This window comes from Podarcis pityusensis (genome assembly GCF_964106645.2).
Source record: "Podarcis pityusensis genome assembly, chromosome: 7".
In the NCBI taxonomy this organism is placed as follows: domain Eukaryota; kingdom Metazoa; phylum Chordata; class Lepidosauria; order Squamata; family Lacertidae; genus Podarcis; species Podarcis pityusensis.
The window spans coordinates 29,066,587-29,082,803 of NC_138031.1; the positions used below are offsets into that span (position 1 = coordinate 29,066,587).

Genomic DNA, 16,217 nt, shown 5'->3' on the forward strand with positions numbered 1-16,217 from the left:
CATTCTGGAGGGGCTATTATGCCTGAAAATTTCATTCACGTCTTTGGCATATATATAATTTTTAGAAGTTAGAATAAAAAGTTTTAGATTACAGTATTCTGTGATTTCTATTAAGTTCCCCTCAATACTACAGAGCAATCTCATGCATGTCTACTCAGAAGTCAGCCCTGTTGTCTTCAATATGGCTTATTACCAGATTAGTATGTATTTAATTATCACTTAAAAGATTTTTATAAGTCCTACGTGTATCCAAATATACATGCAAGTAAGTCGCTTGTCATTTACACTAGTGGCCAAAATTGTGGAAACCTTTTGGAGAAAGTGTATTTCTGAGGTTTGATGGCTCTTAACACCAGTTTCTTTTGAAGTAATACCATAAAATGATATATCAACAGAATGATAATTTAATGAAGAATGTAGTGCAACAAAGCTTGTTGAATTATCTGTATTTTATCAAAAGTTATAGCCAAATAACTAGAAAAAGGTGTGTTTAGAGAGCCAATCAGGTATCTGGTTTTAGCAACGATGGCTCAAAACACCACTTTTTTGAGTAATACCATAAAATTATATAACAATGGAAATATAATTTAATGAAGAATGTAATGCAATAGCTTATATGAAGGATTACTTATTACAACAGCAGACATAAAGAAGAAATGTGAAACACATTGGAAAAATGAGCTATACAAAAATTCTCACCATATCAGTTAATACTTATTTGGGTAACCTTTAGCCTTCCCATGGAGTGAACCAAGTTTTCTAGTTCTGCAGCTGTAATAATGTGAAACCAAGATTGAATTATTGCCTCTATTAATTGAGTTTTATTGCTGGGTTGCTTCTGACTAACAAGTTTCTTTAGTTGGCTCTATAGATTTTCGCTTGGGTTAAGGTCTGGGCTATGTATTTTTGGGCATTTACATTCCCATTAATAACACAAATTCTGCCCACACCTTTTGCTGTCATACAACCCTAGATCATAACACTAACTGGGTGTTTCACAGTAGGTGTAAGACAAGTAGGATGTAAATCTTCTCCGATTCTTCTCCTTATGTATTTCATGCCATCACTACCAAGCAAGGAGACTTGGGTCTCATCACTCCAAATAACACTGTCCCATTGTTCCACTGCCCAGTTAACATAGGTTTTAGCCCAGTTTAATCTTTTCAACCTTTGTTTGAGATATAACAATGGCTTTTTCCTTGGAATTCTAGCATTTAGACTATATTCCTGTAGTCTGTGCCAAACAGTCCTTGCACTCAGCTTCACATTACATTGTGCCATGTCATCTTGTATACACCCGGATGATTTTCTTCTGTCATGTAGGCATAGTCTCTCAATTCTTTTATCGTCACTTGCTGTTGTGCACCTTTTCCTGCCTTTACCAGTCTGATTTTGTAGTGACTAGGTCTCCTTATACCTCTTCAAAAATTTAGAAATGCCATCTTTGGTTAAGTTTCCACCAATTTTTTTCTTTTAATTTCTTCATAACTTTAGCCTTATTCACTTAATAGTACTATTTTACATCACTTTCTGGGTGACCAGTCAACTCTATGCACCATTTCTTTAATTTTATTATGTTTTACAAGCTCACTAAATGAAGAACAAAAAAGCAACCTAACAAACTTGATAGCAATCACATAACACGCTGGCAAATGTCCTCTTTATTTATGTTGTAATAAATCATCCTTCATAAAAGTTATTGCATTACATTCTTTATTAAATTATCTTTCCATTGATGTATGATTTATGATATTACTCCAAAAAAAAGTGCTATTATGAGCCATCATTGCCAAAACAAGATGACACCTGATTGGCTCTCTAAACACTCCTTTTTCTGGTTATTTGGCTGTAGCTTTTGATAGAATACAGATAACTGAACAAACTTTGTGCATTACATACTTCATTAAATTATCTTTCCACTGATATATAATTTTATGGTATTACTCTGAAAAAAGGTGGCGTTATGAGCCATCAAACTTCGGAAATACACTTTCTCCAAAAGGTTTCCACAATTTTGGGCACTAGTGTAACTAGAGGTCAACAATGTATTTTCAAGCCAGTCATGTGGCTTTTCTATTGGCCAGAAACTACTGCATTCACACACACATTTCCTAATACTGAAAAATGACTTTAGTGAGGAAGAGGCCATTTATATAGCAATTAAGTACATAACATTTATTACAGGGTACACTTAAGAGTTATGTTACTGCTCTGCTCTGCTTCATTGTGGTCATATTTTAGATCTTATCACCACCATTGCTCAACTGAGGCTTAAATCTGAGATGCTATTCTACACACTCATTTCTCAAGTGGAAAAATGAACAAGTGGTGAAATCCCAAGGGATTATTTTCGGTAGTAATTCTTTGGCCCATTTCACACAAACAACCAAGTAGCATGGAGGTCTCTGGAAATGAAACAATTTTGGCTCTGAATTACTACACCACAAGGATGTTGGTAATTGAGAAGCTCTACTTCTCCTTTTCACCTGCAGGTATGGATGTGCTGGACCATTGTCTTGCCTCAGTAATGGACTGGATGAGAGCCAACAAGCTAAAGCTCAACCCAGTTAGGACTGAGGCACTGTTAGTGAGTGGTTCCCTAGACTGGATGGATAGCTCTTGATGGGGTTACACTTCCTCCAAAGAAGCAGGTATGCAGCCAGGGGGTACTTCTGCATCCACTGCTATCACTTGAGGCTCAGGTGGCCTTGGTGGTGTGGAGTGCCTTCCATCAACTTCTGCTGGTGACCCAATTGCACCCCTTATCCCCAATCCAATCCTTAAATTACAAGGGACTTGCATATATTATTATTATTATTATTATTATTATTATTATTATTAATAATTTATTATTTGTACCCCACCCATCTGGCTGGGTTTCCCCAGCCACTCTGGGCGGCTTCCAACACGGATTAAAAATACATCAAAATGTCACACATTAAATACTTCCCTGAACAGGGCTGCCTTCAGATGTCTTCTAAATGTCAGGTAGTTGTTTATCTCTTTGCCATCTGATGGGGGGGGGGGGCGTTCTAATGTGGCCTAGTGGCCAAGTGATCAGAAAGCGGACTTTTCTATAGATCAGTATCAAAAGACATTGTGCTTAGCCACCTGCAACACAGCAGCTTCATGGAAAATGGAATACAGGAAGTTCAAATGCATGTATCAGGCAACTGCACTCCAGGATTTAATGGAGGAATCTTTCCCATCACCTGTAGCCTGATTCTTTTAACTGAAGATACAAAGAATTGAACCTATATCTTCTGCATGCAAAGCGTATGGTCCTCAGCTAAGTGTCTCAGAAATATGAAAACTGAGCAAAATGGCAATGGTGAAGTAGGGTGGCTGGCTGCTGAATGGTACTAGGACTGGGGAATAATGCATCTATATACTACTCTGAGACTTTTAAACTAATCATTAAGCTGGCTATAACAGATTGTTAGTATTTTTTTTCTCTACAGCTTATTTGGGTTTACACAGTTGTTAAAAAAACCATTTAAATTTGTACAGTGCCATCTATGAGCAGGATATCTTCTACAGCACAATAAGAAACATGTGCATGAAAGAGGAAACTTAATGCCTGAAGCAGTAGCACATGAGCTATTATGGGCACATTTCCATGGATCTGTTTTGCCTCTTCCTGCTATACAGTGGTACCTCGGGTTAAGAACTTAATTCGTTCTGGAGGTCCATTCTTAACCTGAAACTGTTCTTAACCTGAAGCACCACTTTAGCTAGTGGGGCCTCCTGCTGCCACCGCGCCACTGCTGCACGATTTCTGTTCTCATCCTGAAGCAAAGTTCTTAACCTGAGGTAATATTTTTGGATTAGCGGAGTCTGTAACCTGAAGCGTATGTAACCCGAGGTACCACTGTACTTTGTTTAGAAAGTCATCCTTAGTGGGGTGACTGTTTGTGTGTGTGTGTGTGTGTGTGTGTGAGAGAGAGAGAGAGAGAGAGAGAGAGAATGAGCCTTCCTTATAAGGAAATGGTGCTGCGCTTGCCATGAGCAGAACAATATTGTACATCATAACACAGTTCAACTCAGCCCCAATTCAGGTCTGCAATAGCATTTAGAACAACAAATCTGGGTCAAGGTGAAGGAGTATTTTCCAACATTTCTGCACATGAAAACAAGGACACCCTTGAGGACTTATAACACCTCAATTCTTCTTCCAAACATCACTGAGCACCGACCTACATGCACCCACTCCTGAACACTAATGGAAAGGCTCTTTTCCAACTGCTGTGTTGTTTTGCACTACAAATGCATTTACACTGTATTAATTTACTCAAGAGTCTGTTCTCTACTGGGTTCTGAAGCAGCTGTTTTGATATACAGGCCAAAACATTTTTCTTTTGCAAGACTTAAGAATGGTTTAATAGGAAGTTTCATCTCACAAGAAGTCTGGCTGAACTTCATGCTACAACTCGAACACATTCCCAGCAGCATGCATAATGCAATCCTATGCCTGGTTACTCAGGTGTAATTCCACTGTGCCTTAATTCCATGCATGTATATAACAGAATTATTAAAAAGTTATCCTGGAATCTCCCCCAAAGGCAAAACAGGGATACTGAAGTACTGGAGACCAGTACCAGAAAACAGGGAGAATTGGATTATTGCTTTCTATGAGAAAGAAACAGCAGATGGTGGGCACAAGAAGAAAATGGCTGCCAGTATGAGTGAGGGGCTGGGGCTCCTCATATTTCAATAGTCTGAATCCAGAAAAGCTGGATGTGTTTTGAATCTGACCATACTTTCCAGGGCTACAGTGCTCAAAGTCTGATGCTATCTTTTCAGGCAGACACAATTTAAGCAGGGCTTGGTTATGTCTGAACTTTCAGACTCCCAAATACACACACTTAACTTTATGAATTAACATTCTTGCTATATAAATTAACTAGCAGCCGCATACCCACTGTTGCTCAGGAATTCTAAGAAACAAAACAAAAATCACTGCAGGTTTGAGATCAGTGTTTAAAATCAGTACAATTTTGAAAGGCTCAGCCTGCCACCTTGATTCAAAACAGCATTCAACTGGATCCAAACATAGAAGAAAACCGTCTCCTTGATGTCAGGAACTACCATGCAAAATTTGGTTACGGTATATTTATAGGCAGCCAAATGCACAATGAACAGATAAGCAACTTTCCAAAATATATGGCAGAATATACATTGGTGGACCACAGGGGTTTCTTTTTTTAAAGGAAACAGTGCAAAACTGAAATGTCTTCCACAAAGCTCATACATAGGGATTACTAGATCATTTCCTTTGTTTTATTGCATAACAATCTCACACTTTAAAGTCTGTTTTCTATTATTACAATCTGAATAATGTGTGAATAGGACCTGAAACTAATTCCCCCCTGCCCCAAATTAGCATTGCAAAATGCCACATATTTTCTATCAGAAAGAAAAAGATTTTTGTCTGATAGTTGTCCACCTATTAAAAATTCTGGCTAAACAAATGCATTGCAGAAATATGTAAAAGTAAGATTAGTATTAATGTGTATATAACTGAGGTTTGATTTCCTGGAGTGAACAATACAATTGTACAATACAGTTGTTTAAATTTTCAAATGACCTCCCCCCACCCCCCGCAAAAAAAGGAACAGCAATCTCCACAGCAATAAGAACTAATATATTTATTTTATTCAGCTAGCTGTATGCATTTGCATAATACTGGCATGCTGTGGAGTCACTCACAGTCAATATACAATATAAAAGATCTGAAATATGTATGTGCTTTACATTACACCCTTATAGTAGTAACTGTCACATTTGCAGGCGTAGGCTGTACTCAAAGGCACGTTTCTGACATCTGTATGTATTGCAACAGATACCCTCAGGAATCCCAATTTCACTGGGGCCACTGGGGCACTAAAGGACAAGGCACCTCTGACAGGTCAGCCATGGAAAGGAAGCTCATTACCACTCTATCATCCTGCCCACAGCACAAAGATACCGTACGCTGGGGACCATGTTGTGGTCTTCAGGCTGCCTGGTTGTATGCATGCAGTGTCAGGCAATGTCATGGGGTGGTCTGGCCATTGCCACATAGAGATCACTTTCCCTGAATGCCTGATATGAAGGCAGCAGTGGCTGCTAGCAATCCCTTTAATGTTTTATGATGAAGAGAAGATGGCTTGAGAGATGGCTCTTTCCTCGACTGAACTGTTTTAAAACACAGCTTTGTAACATGGCAGTGACAGCATTTAATGAACATATTTCAATGTATCTGAAGAAGTGTGCATGCGCATGAAAGCTCATACCAATAACAACCTTAGTTGGTCTCTAAGGTGCTGTTGGAAGGAATTTTTTTATTTTGTTTCGACTACGGTAGACCAACACGGCTACCTACCTGTAACATATTTCAATGTGCACATTAAGTCACTTAACAATTAGTCATCTGAAATGGTTTCAGCTTGGCAAAATCAGATTGGGATATGACCCTATAAAATTTAATATACTGGCTGAAGCCATATATACTGGTAGAAGCCATATTTTTTGCTTTTGCTTATTAAACAGAAGGTGCTCTTTAGTGATAAATTGGTGCAAACACAGAAAATCCAAATTGTCGTTTGCTTCCTATGAGCTTCCTTGGGCCCTCCTGTAACCTTCTCAGACCTGGTAAGTGGGAAGGTGCCTTCCTTACTGGTGTCTGGGATGCTCCCAGAGACCCCACACCTCCTTCCCAGAGGCCAGGGTTGGGTTTGGGGAAGGTGAGGGCTTTGGAACTCACTAAGCGAGAAAAACACATCGTCCAGCCTGGATACTGAGGTCCAGCTCCAAGGGCCTTCTGGTGGTTTCCTCACTGCAAGAAGTGAGGTTACAGGGGACCAGGCAGAGGGCCTTTTTGGTAGTGGTACACATTCTGTAGAATGCCCTCCCATCAGATGTCAAGGAGATAAATAACTACATGACTTTTAAATGACATCTGAAGGAAGCCCTGTACAGTGGGACCTTGGTTCTCAAACTGGGAGTCCCTTTCAACTCCCGAAACTGTTCGAAAACTAAGGCGTGGCTTCTGATTGGCTGCAGGAGCTTTCTGCACTCAATTGGTAGCTGTGGAAGCCAAGTCGGAGGTTTGGCTTCCGAAAAACAGTCACAAAACGGAACACTCGCTTCTGGGTTTGTGGTGTTTGGGAGCCAAGCCGTTTGAGTACCAAGGTACCATTGTATGGGGAAGTTTTTAATGTTTGAGGTTTTATTGTGTTTATAATATTTTGTTGGGAGCCACCCAGAATGACTGGGGCAACCCAGTCAGATAGGCAGGGTAGAAATAATAAAGTTGTTAATACTATTATTATTACTGATTGTGCAGGTGGTGGTGGTGAAATAAATAACTGGAAAGTGGGGAGCAGTGGGTTTCTTTGGCTCTCCATTTATTTATTTATGCCCCCCTCGCCCCCCAGTAAGGTTGCGATTGCATTAGTAAAGCGAGCACAAGTTGCTGACTTGCTGTATTTATTTTTCAGAATGACTCAATTTCCAGGCAGAAAATATTTCTTCTATACATTTGAAATGTAAATTGGATTTCGTTTTGTTTTGTTTTTTTAAATTAATCTTTAGGAATGTGTGCAAAAACTAGCTCTCTTGGCAAGGTTATAGAGATAGCGAAAATGAACATAGCATTAAAAGAAAGCACATTTTAAAAGCTTCTAATGCTAATGATGTTTATTTAATATTAAAATTCCACAAAGGTCCCCAGTGGCTTCTGAATATAAAAGACATTTCTTCACAGAACTTCCATGTTGCTGCCGTCAGCCTTTCCGACTCAGGATCCATTTAGAGAAGTGATGCCCTTAGCCAATCACATCCTCCCAGCCTGAAACCTTGGTGTGAAAGTGGGAGGACAAAGGAAGAACTGCAAGGAAACAGAAGCTTTTGTGAAAGTCATCTGAAAAAATAAATAAATCTATATATCTAGTTTATCAGGGGCCAGGCAGAAGGTTGATTATATCCCATATTAATTTATTTTAAACGCTGTTGGGGGTGGAAGATTAATACTAAACTGCCACCATTGTTGATTAAATTACTTCTGCTTGTACACAGATGTCATGTCTGTTCCAGCAATTAGAAAGAAGAGAGTTCACTATGTTCAAAGGCAAACGACTTCTGAATCATCTGCCTATTGAGACACCAATGTGTTTCCTCCAATGTTTTGGAGGTGGAAGGGTGACTTTCTAATTGCCACAAAACTATCCTGATTCAAAATGGATAAAATTACGGCATTACTCATTATTTTAAAATTTCCAAGGAGGTGATACATTCCAATTTTAAAAGAAACTAGCCTACTTGTCCTTGTTCCTTCACAGATGGCAATGATCTGAATAGGAGCTGCATGAATAGGATTTGATTTAATAATTCTATGGAGGGAGAAAGGCATTGCATTTTGGGCGAGCTGCAAAACGAAGAGCAGCAAAGAGCAGTAGCATGACACCATCAGAGAAGGATCGTCTTAACATTAATGGAATGCTTAGCGGCATAAAAGGCTTAATTTCTGAAATTGGTAAGTGGCTGCATTTCAATTTGTCTGAAATGTCTGGCATCTACACTTGGCTTCGACACCCTGGTTTCCAACTTCACAACATCTGGCAAATGTTACTTATAATCAAGAGTGAGTTGCACTGAAGAACATCTGCAATCAGTGTGTAATCAAATTCAATGAAAACACAGCCAGTTGCACCTAATGTAGTTCAAGTGTGTGTGTTTTTAAATTCCGGTACCCTTTTCGTTATACTGGGACTGTGCTACTACTTCTGTTGATCTTAGTTTTGCAGCTCATAAAATGGGAGAGCCCAAGGCTAGCCAGAGAGACATTTTGCTGTTTGAGTCAAATGACAGAATGGCGCACAAATGTCAAATATGCAAGATAACTGGCAGGTAAATTTTGATATTGGTGATAGGACAACACCCTCTTGTGGGCTGCAGGCAAGCTTAGGCACTTGCCACTACTCCCTGTCCCCCAACACTTGCCACCTGAGATAGATGCCTCACTCTGACCAATGGTAGGGCCAACCTTGAGAGAGCACAGGACAACACCCTTAAGTCCTTCCCCGCTGGCCCCACAGCCATAAATAGCACCGTACTGGACCTAGCCAACAGTTTATCAGGCCTTGTTTCCTACAGATACCTCTATGAAGTTGCACAGTAGGGCATGAAGGCAACAGCTCTTTTCTGCTATTGTAGCCAAGCAGCCATACTGCCTGTGAACCTGGCAGTGCACATAGTCATCACTACTCATATCAGCTGATACTCACTCTCCATAAATTTATCAAAAATTCCACAACAGAAGGTAGGATTCCAGGTAACACTCAACCAATCACCAATACAGGGTACGTATGCAGCGGTTATAAGGAGGGTTATTGAGAAACAAATAAGCTACTAGCATGCATCTGTGACAGACATGAGGAGCACAGCCCACCTTTGCAGGCAAACACCAAGGACTCCATTTCACCTGCTAAAATTGCTGGTCAAATTACCATGTTACCTATCAGCACCAGGTTTACCTGTTGTTAGAAGAGCCATTCATTTTGTTGGGGAGGGGACTGAGCCATGTGGAGTGGCAAAACACCTAGGAAGTAGCGGGGGTTATTATTTTATTATTTTGTGTGTGTGTGTGTGTGTGTGTATTTTGCTGCTGTGACTAAAAGAGGTGTAAAATTATATTGTTCCAAAGGAATGCACCTACCCAATGCAGAAATGCTTAGCAATGCATATAATTTAACCTGAAGCCCTATTTATAGTTGAGGTACTTTAAGCTATACTGTTTCTCTTACTGAATCTTGCTTTTTCTTTCTGTTCCATTTTCTTTTCTTTCTACTCTCATGGACCAATACTATTATACACAGGCACCATGAACACCTGTTGATGAAGGTTCCATATAATAACAAAAATATAGTAACAAAAATGGAGCAGTTCTTTCTGTAATGTTATATTTATCAGTCAAACTATTTTAATTCTAATGTTTTCAGCAACAGCAGTAGCAGCAGCAGCAATAATAGCAGTAATAGCAATAATAGTATCAACTTAATAATAATCATGGCACCTGAACTTTCCTGAACCTTACATGTTTTATGACTTCAAGAGCAATAAGAGATTGTCAGGCCAAGCTCTGAGGCCTTGTGGGTCTCAACTGGCCTGCAGGATGGAAGGTACCTCACCAATATGCAAACCAATTTTGAAATTTTATTTTGTATCTGAAGTGAGTAGCACTGGCATTTGCTTCTACCCCAGCTGGCTTCAAAAGGTTCCAAACCAACTTGATACATTTCTGAACTGAAACCAAATGAACACCTGGTTTGTTGATTTATTTTAGATATGTTCATCCCAACTACTTTCTAAAACATCCCTCAATTTTATTTTATTTTACAATTTTCTTAGCTATTTCAGAAATGAGAGCCCCAAACAGAAATTTAGATAACATATTGTATTGTTTTATCATCGTTACCCATTAAACTTTTGTTGTCGTTTTTTAAAAAATATATTCTCAAACTGGCCTACTTTTGGACCAGAAGGATGTTCCTCTGCTGCTAGAATTAATAAAATACACGTCTAGCTTTAGAACAAACATATGGGCTCCCCAAAACAATACTTAACACGAACTTACTGTGGCTAGCAGAAGAGATTTCATTTGTTTTGACAACACATAGACTTCTGTTTAAATTATGTAAAGCTTACATTTATTTCGTTTGATATTGCTATAAAATCTGCTCGTGCGTTCCCTGCAAACACTGCTGTTGTTACCAAAACCCAACACTCCTTTATTTCTATTTCTTTTAGGCATTTCTTCCGCAATAATTTCATACATCCAACAGAACAGTTTTTGAGAAAGTGTGTTCTCCCTCAAGGAGAGCACAGGTTGCGGGCGGGGCTGACAAGACACCTCACTGTTACTAGGCAAATGGTTTGGCCATCCTTTAAGCAGGGGCGGGCTGTTACTGGGGACATCTAGATGTTGCCATTTGTTGATTGACAGCCTTATTTGTTAAATACAATGCTCGCAGCGAGGAACTTCCTCTTTTCGCTGCTTACTTCAGATCACCAGGAGCACCTGGACCGTGGAGTGATTTGGTGCACCGAGGGTTGGGGAAATTGTGTTGGAGCCAGCACGGGGCTGAGAGTCTGGAGGCTTATTGCTTCAGGACTTTTCCTTATCTGCTTTGGAGCTGGTCATTAGAGTGGGGAACTCTAAAACAGACCTAGTGGGCAGGAGTGCCACCATCAGGCTTCCCCTCACAGGTGAGGGGGGCCCTTGCCCGGTTATGGATACCAGAAATATTTGGCTTTTCGTTCCCCTGGGGGCTGGCCCGCTCCTAGTGCATGAAAATGGGTTCCCGTTAGCCAGGCATCAATGTGCTTATATCGTGCACCAGTTATTACGGCCTACGGCTTGCCTACCGCTGAGCACGCCTCATTCCTTCCGAATAGGGCTGCTGCAAAGGCTGCACACTGGGGGCCTGTCAGTAGACATGATTGTGAATACGGGTCATTGGAAGTCTGATGCTGACAAGGGTTACATCAGGAAGTGTCACCAATGAGGTCTGTGCTGATGCCTCTCTGTTATTTCCTTTTTTCATAGGAGCAGCTGTGCACATTTGGATTGTCGGTCGAGCAGGCCAGAAAGCATGTTAATAAGGCGGTGGAAAATAAAATAAAATAAAATAAAATAAAATAAAATAAAATAAAATAAAAATAATAAATAAAATAAAATAAAATAAAATAACAGTGGTTCTGTGATATCGCACCCTGCTATTTCCTTCAAGGCTGTTGCCCTCTTTAGGGCAGATAGGGTGCATCTTTCCCCTATGGGGAACGACACCTGGCTGGATGCAGTTGCTTTGGGATTGAAGGAAGGGTTGCATTTGTGAGTGGTTTGGTGGTGAGCTTCAGTGCTCAGTTGGTGGTTAGGCATTGGTCTTGGAATTGGTTGGTGGAGGGGTATGGATTCGGCTGTGCCTGCTCCTCCAAAATGCTGCTGCTGCTGCTTCAAGGGTTTTCCGTTAAAGGAACCCAGGGGCTCCCCATGCTTTTGTCCGAAACCCCCTGGCAAGGGGCTAGGGCCACACAAGAGCCCTTGGGAGCATTCTGGGGAGAGGTGAAGCATGGTTCCCAGTCCCGTCTCTCTCCCCAGGTGACTTAACCTTCCTGACTTCGCGGGGGGTGCGAATGTCAGAGCTGTCCCCGTGCGGGGTCAGTTAGTGCTACCAATGCCTAAGCAACCACTCACATTGCTGTAATTTGAATAAAGTTGTGGCCAAAATTATGCCAAAACCTTAAACAAAAATTAAGTGTCAATTGTGTTTTTCTTTGGGGGGTGTCTTGGGGACCTCGATGCGCAAACGTTCCTCATTTTGTACTAATATGTATAAAAATTTCTGAAGACTTTTCAAATAGCCAGTGCACTCTGTACATATAGAGAATATGTGCACAGAATAGTAGACCCTGCACCACTAAAAATATAAAATGCATTTCTGGATCAGCCCAAGGTTGATCTAATCCATTGTGTTTTGTTCATCTACAAGAGGGACCCGCCAGATGCTTCTTGAAACTCAGAAGGTGGGCATGATCTGATGCTGTGAGTGAGTGTTTTTCATAGAGCTGCAACCCAGAAGTCTTAAATGATTAATCATATGGGCTTTAACCAACTGCTCTATCAATTAGATTTGCATTTGAGTAACAACACTATTTCTGAAGCAAGAAACTTGTTTACTTTGTTCTTAGATTATGTAAGAGAGAGGTAAAAAGGTAAAGGACCCCTGGATGGTTAAGTCCAGTCAAAGGTGACTATGGGGTTGTGGCGCTCATCTCGCTTTCAGGCCGAGGGAGCCAGCGTTTGTCCACAGACAGCTTTCTGGATCACGTGGCCAGCATGCCTGAACCGCTTCTGGTGCAACGGAAAACCATGATGGACGTCAGAGCACACAGAAATGCTGTTTACCTTCCCGCCACAGCGGCACCTATTTATCTACTTGCACTGGTGTGCTTTTGAACTGCTAGGTTGGCAGGAGCTGGAACAGAGCAACGGAAGCTCACCCTGTCGCATGAATTCGAACCGCCAACCTTCCATTCGGCAACCCCAATAGGCTCAGTGGTTTAGACCACAGCGCCACCCGCGTCCCCTAGATTATGTAGATGTGTCACAACAGGCATAATCTTCTAAGAGGCATTCCCACCTATAAGAGAGTGAAAAGGAAATGCCAGTTTTTCTAAGCTCTTTCTGTTAAAATCCTTGATAGTATAAGGAACCTCAGGAAAACAAAAGCCGATCAGTTGTACCTGTTGGTGACTAAATGTATCATTTTACAACACTGGAAAAATAAATACAGCTCAACAATCTTCCAATGAGCAGACCTATCCTTGCTTGCCACACATGCAGTAGCTACATCTCTTGGATTGCAGAAATCTGAAGCTTGCCGGGTGATATGGTAATACCTAGTTGAAGGTAACAGTATTTTGTTTATGACATCTGGTAAACTGAAATTTATTGGAAAGAGTAAAACCTATGAACACAGACACACACGCCTTCCCTCCTGCCACTTTTTTTTTGTTCTGCTTCAGCCTTGTTTTAATGTTTGTTCATCTCCATGACAGCAGCAGAAAGTCAGGTACTGTAGATCTCAGGAGGCTTTGCTGCATTGTTTTTAAACTTGTACAGCAGCTGATCGTCCGAGTGACTGTAATTACTTTAAAAAAGAAAAGAAAAGACAAAGAGAGGAAGCTCTTTAGCCACCTCTCAATGGAAATCTGTAAATTAACTTCAAATCCACCAATGTTCAGATACAAAAATGGGTGTCTGAATTGAGCCACACATTGATGTGGGCACATTGGATCAGTGGGTCCACTTTGGAAATCCAGCTTTCTGGATTTCTCCCTCCAACCCTAAACAAGATTAATTCTTGCTGGTGCCGAAAAGGATAAATTAACTCCTCCTTTCAAAACCATGTTTCCGAGTGCTTGGCTTTAAAAACCCTTTGTGGCTCAGAAGCTGAACACCGAAAGAACAAAGTATGCCAGCATGAGCCTGCCCATATTCTTAGATTATCTTCACAGCCTATGCTCCAGATGTCCCACCATCTGAAGGCGAGCGGCAACTAGACAGAAATTATTCTTGGTTGTGCTGACCCACTTATTAAATGTTTTCCACAAAGCGGCTTCCTTGGAACCCAGTTTGATGTCCTTTCAGTGTCTATGAAGACCTTTTTATTTTCCCAATACTTTTACTTGGTAATGGGAATTGTTTTAGTACTGCTTTTTTCATTCAACTGTTTTATCATGCGTTGTACTTTTTATTATTTTAATTTATTTTGTCAGCTACCCTAGGGATGTTTTACACTGATGGGCAGAATAAAATGTTTGTAAAATATCTCTATATTAGATTATGTTCTCTAATCTAATTAGAGAGCATATAGTCTCATAACATTTTTTGTGGAGTGCCTGAAAGTTTTGAGGGTAAGGAGTTACTCTCCTTTATGGAAAAAGAGACTGTGATGCTGCTTGAACTAACATGCAACTATCAAGCTTTTGTCTTAATGTCAGGTGTCAGATGATCCAACCCCCACAATAGGTTGCCAGAAACAGATAAGACAAGGAAAGTTCTTACCAGCTGCTTTTTATTCAGTATTTACAGAAAGAGGCTTAGAAAGGCAGCGTCTTAAAATAATGGCGTTGCTCCAAGTAAATCTCCAACCCCCTTCTCTCCCACTTCCTCATTCATCAACAGCACCACTCCCCTTACGGTTGCTGCTTAGGGCCATCTGTCTCCAAGCCCTTTGCTCTCCTACTTTTAAGGCTTGCCAGGTTCTGGAAGATGGTGGTTCTGGAACGCTTTCTAGTGATAACATGTCAGCCCGCTGCTCCGGCTCTGCCTCCTCCTCTTCTCCCATTATTTCCCAACTTTTTCCCTTATCTTCCTCCGAGCTGTGTCCTGCCTCAAACCCCTGTTGGGATTCTGAACTGTCTCCTTCTTCTCTGGAAGGGCCAGGCTGAGGAGGCAGTATCCACCATTCCTCTTCTGCCCAGTCCCTGACACTTAATTATATATCTTTTGTCTATTGCTGGTAACAAAATTTTAATTGACATGTATGGAAAGAGATTAACAAAAGTTTTCCAGCAGCTATTATAGCAAATATGTTAGTTCTGAGATGGGAATTGTGTGTCCAGCCATTTGTGAAAATAGGATGCACCGTAACCTACTTCTACAGCTGGCTAGATGTTAGGATATTTCCCTCTGATTCTGTTCTACAGGGTTCTATTATGTACATGGATTGAATGGTTTGGTTTAAAATACTGATGAATTTCTTGTTTCAAATAATATTAAATGTTGAGATAATGATTTATCATTTATAACATTTCTACTCTATTTCAAGCACATAAACATGACTTTAGACTTTAGAATCTACAAATAATGTGAGATATCCAACTAAGTCATACTCAGAGTGGACTCCTCAAAATCAATGGACTTAATTCTATTGATTTCAGTGTAGGCTTACCCTGAGCATGAGTTATCACCCAACCTTTATTTTTTATTTTTAAATCACTAATTTTTAAGCATACCGCTTTTACAGAACTTGTATACAATATTATGCTAGAATATATTTTCGCTAGGTAGGCTCATACAATATTTGTACAGTTCACTATTAACTCATCATTTTCTTTGCTCTTTGCTTAGTTTGTTCAATGCTCTTGCTACTTATCATTATCAGGTGCCATTTTTCCACAGTAGAAAATAAAAATACTGGTCGGGGGGAGGGGGAATTATCCCAAGGCTACAGTACTTCAGGCAACTACGTTTCAACAGCATGTTTTAACAACATCTTGACCTTCCTCTCACAAATGGTAGCAAGGAAAACTATCCAAGGGCATAATTGAAAAGCAACATCTGAAAATTTTCATTCCTCCAAAAGCAGTTATATGTGGAATGCTCTAAAAATATAATCACAATGACATCTTTTCTAACACCATGCAGTTTCCACGCTTCACTAATTTTGAGTTTGAGCACAGCTGAACAGAAGAGCTTATGGGTTTTGACTACAGGCAATCCCCGTACCATGAGCTAGTTCTGCGTTCTAATTGTGTTATCATTAGAATATAACCAGTAGCATGTCTTCCAGAAGGGTATCAATTCATTAATGCAGACAGTTAAAACTATTTTCCACTGTGAGTAATGAAGTGGAAACATCCACATTAGTTCTAAAACTGTTGAGATTATA

At 40.3% G+C, this 16,217-nt stretch overlaps 1 protein-coding gene and 1 long non-coding RNA gene across 5 annotated transcripts in view; one reads left to right on the forward strand and one right to left on the reverse strand.

Moving 5' to 3' along the window:
- Positions 1-11,650, forward strand: part of LOC308481393 — a 57,249-nt gene extending 45,599 nt beyond the window's left edge. Inside the window, exons 4-6 of the long non-coding RNA XR_013988625.1 lie at positions 2,493-2,651; positions 5,791-5,908; positions 11,588-11,650. This is a non-coding gene — a long non-coding RNA (uncharacterized lncRNA). The remainder of the gene's footprint in view (positions 1-2,492; positions 2,652-5,790; positions 5,909-11,587) is intronic.
- RALYL (RALY RNA binding protein like) overlaps positions 1-16,217 on the reverse strand; it is a 264,746-nt gene that overhangs the window by 137,934 nt on the left and 110,595 nt on the right. The gene's annotated exons all lie outside the window — the stretch shown is intronic.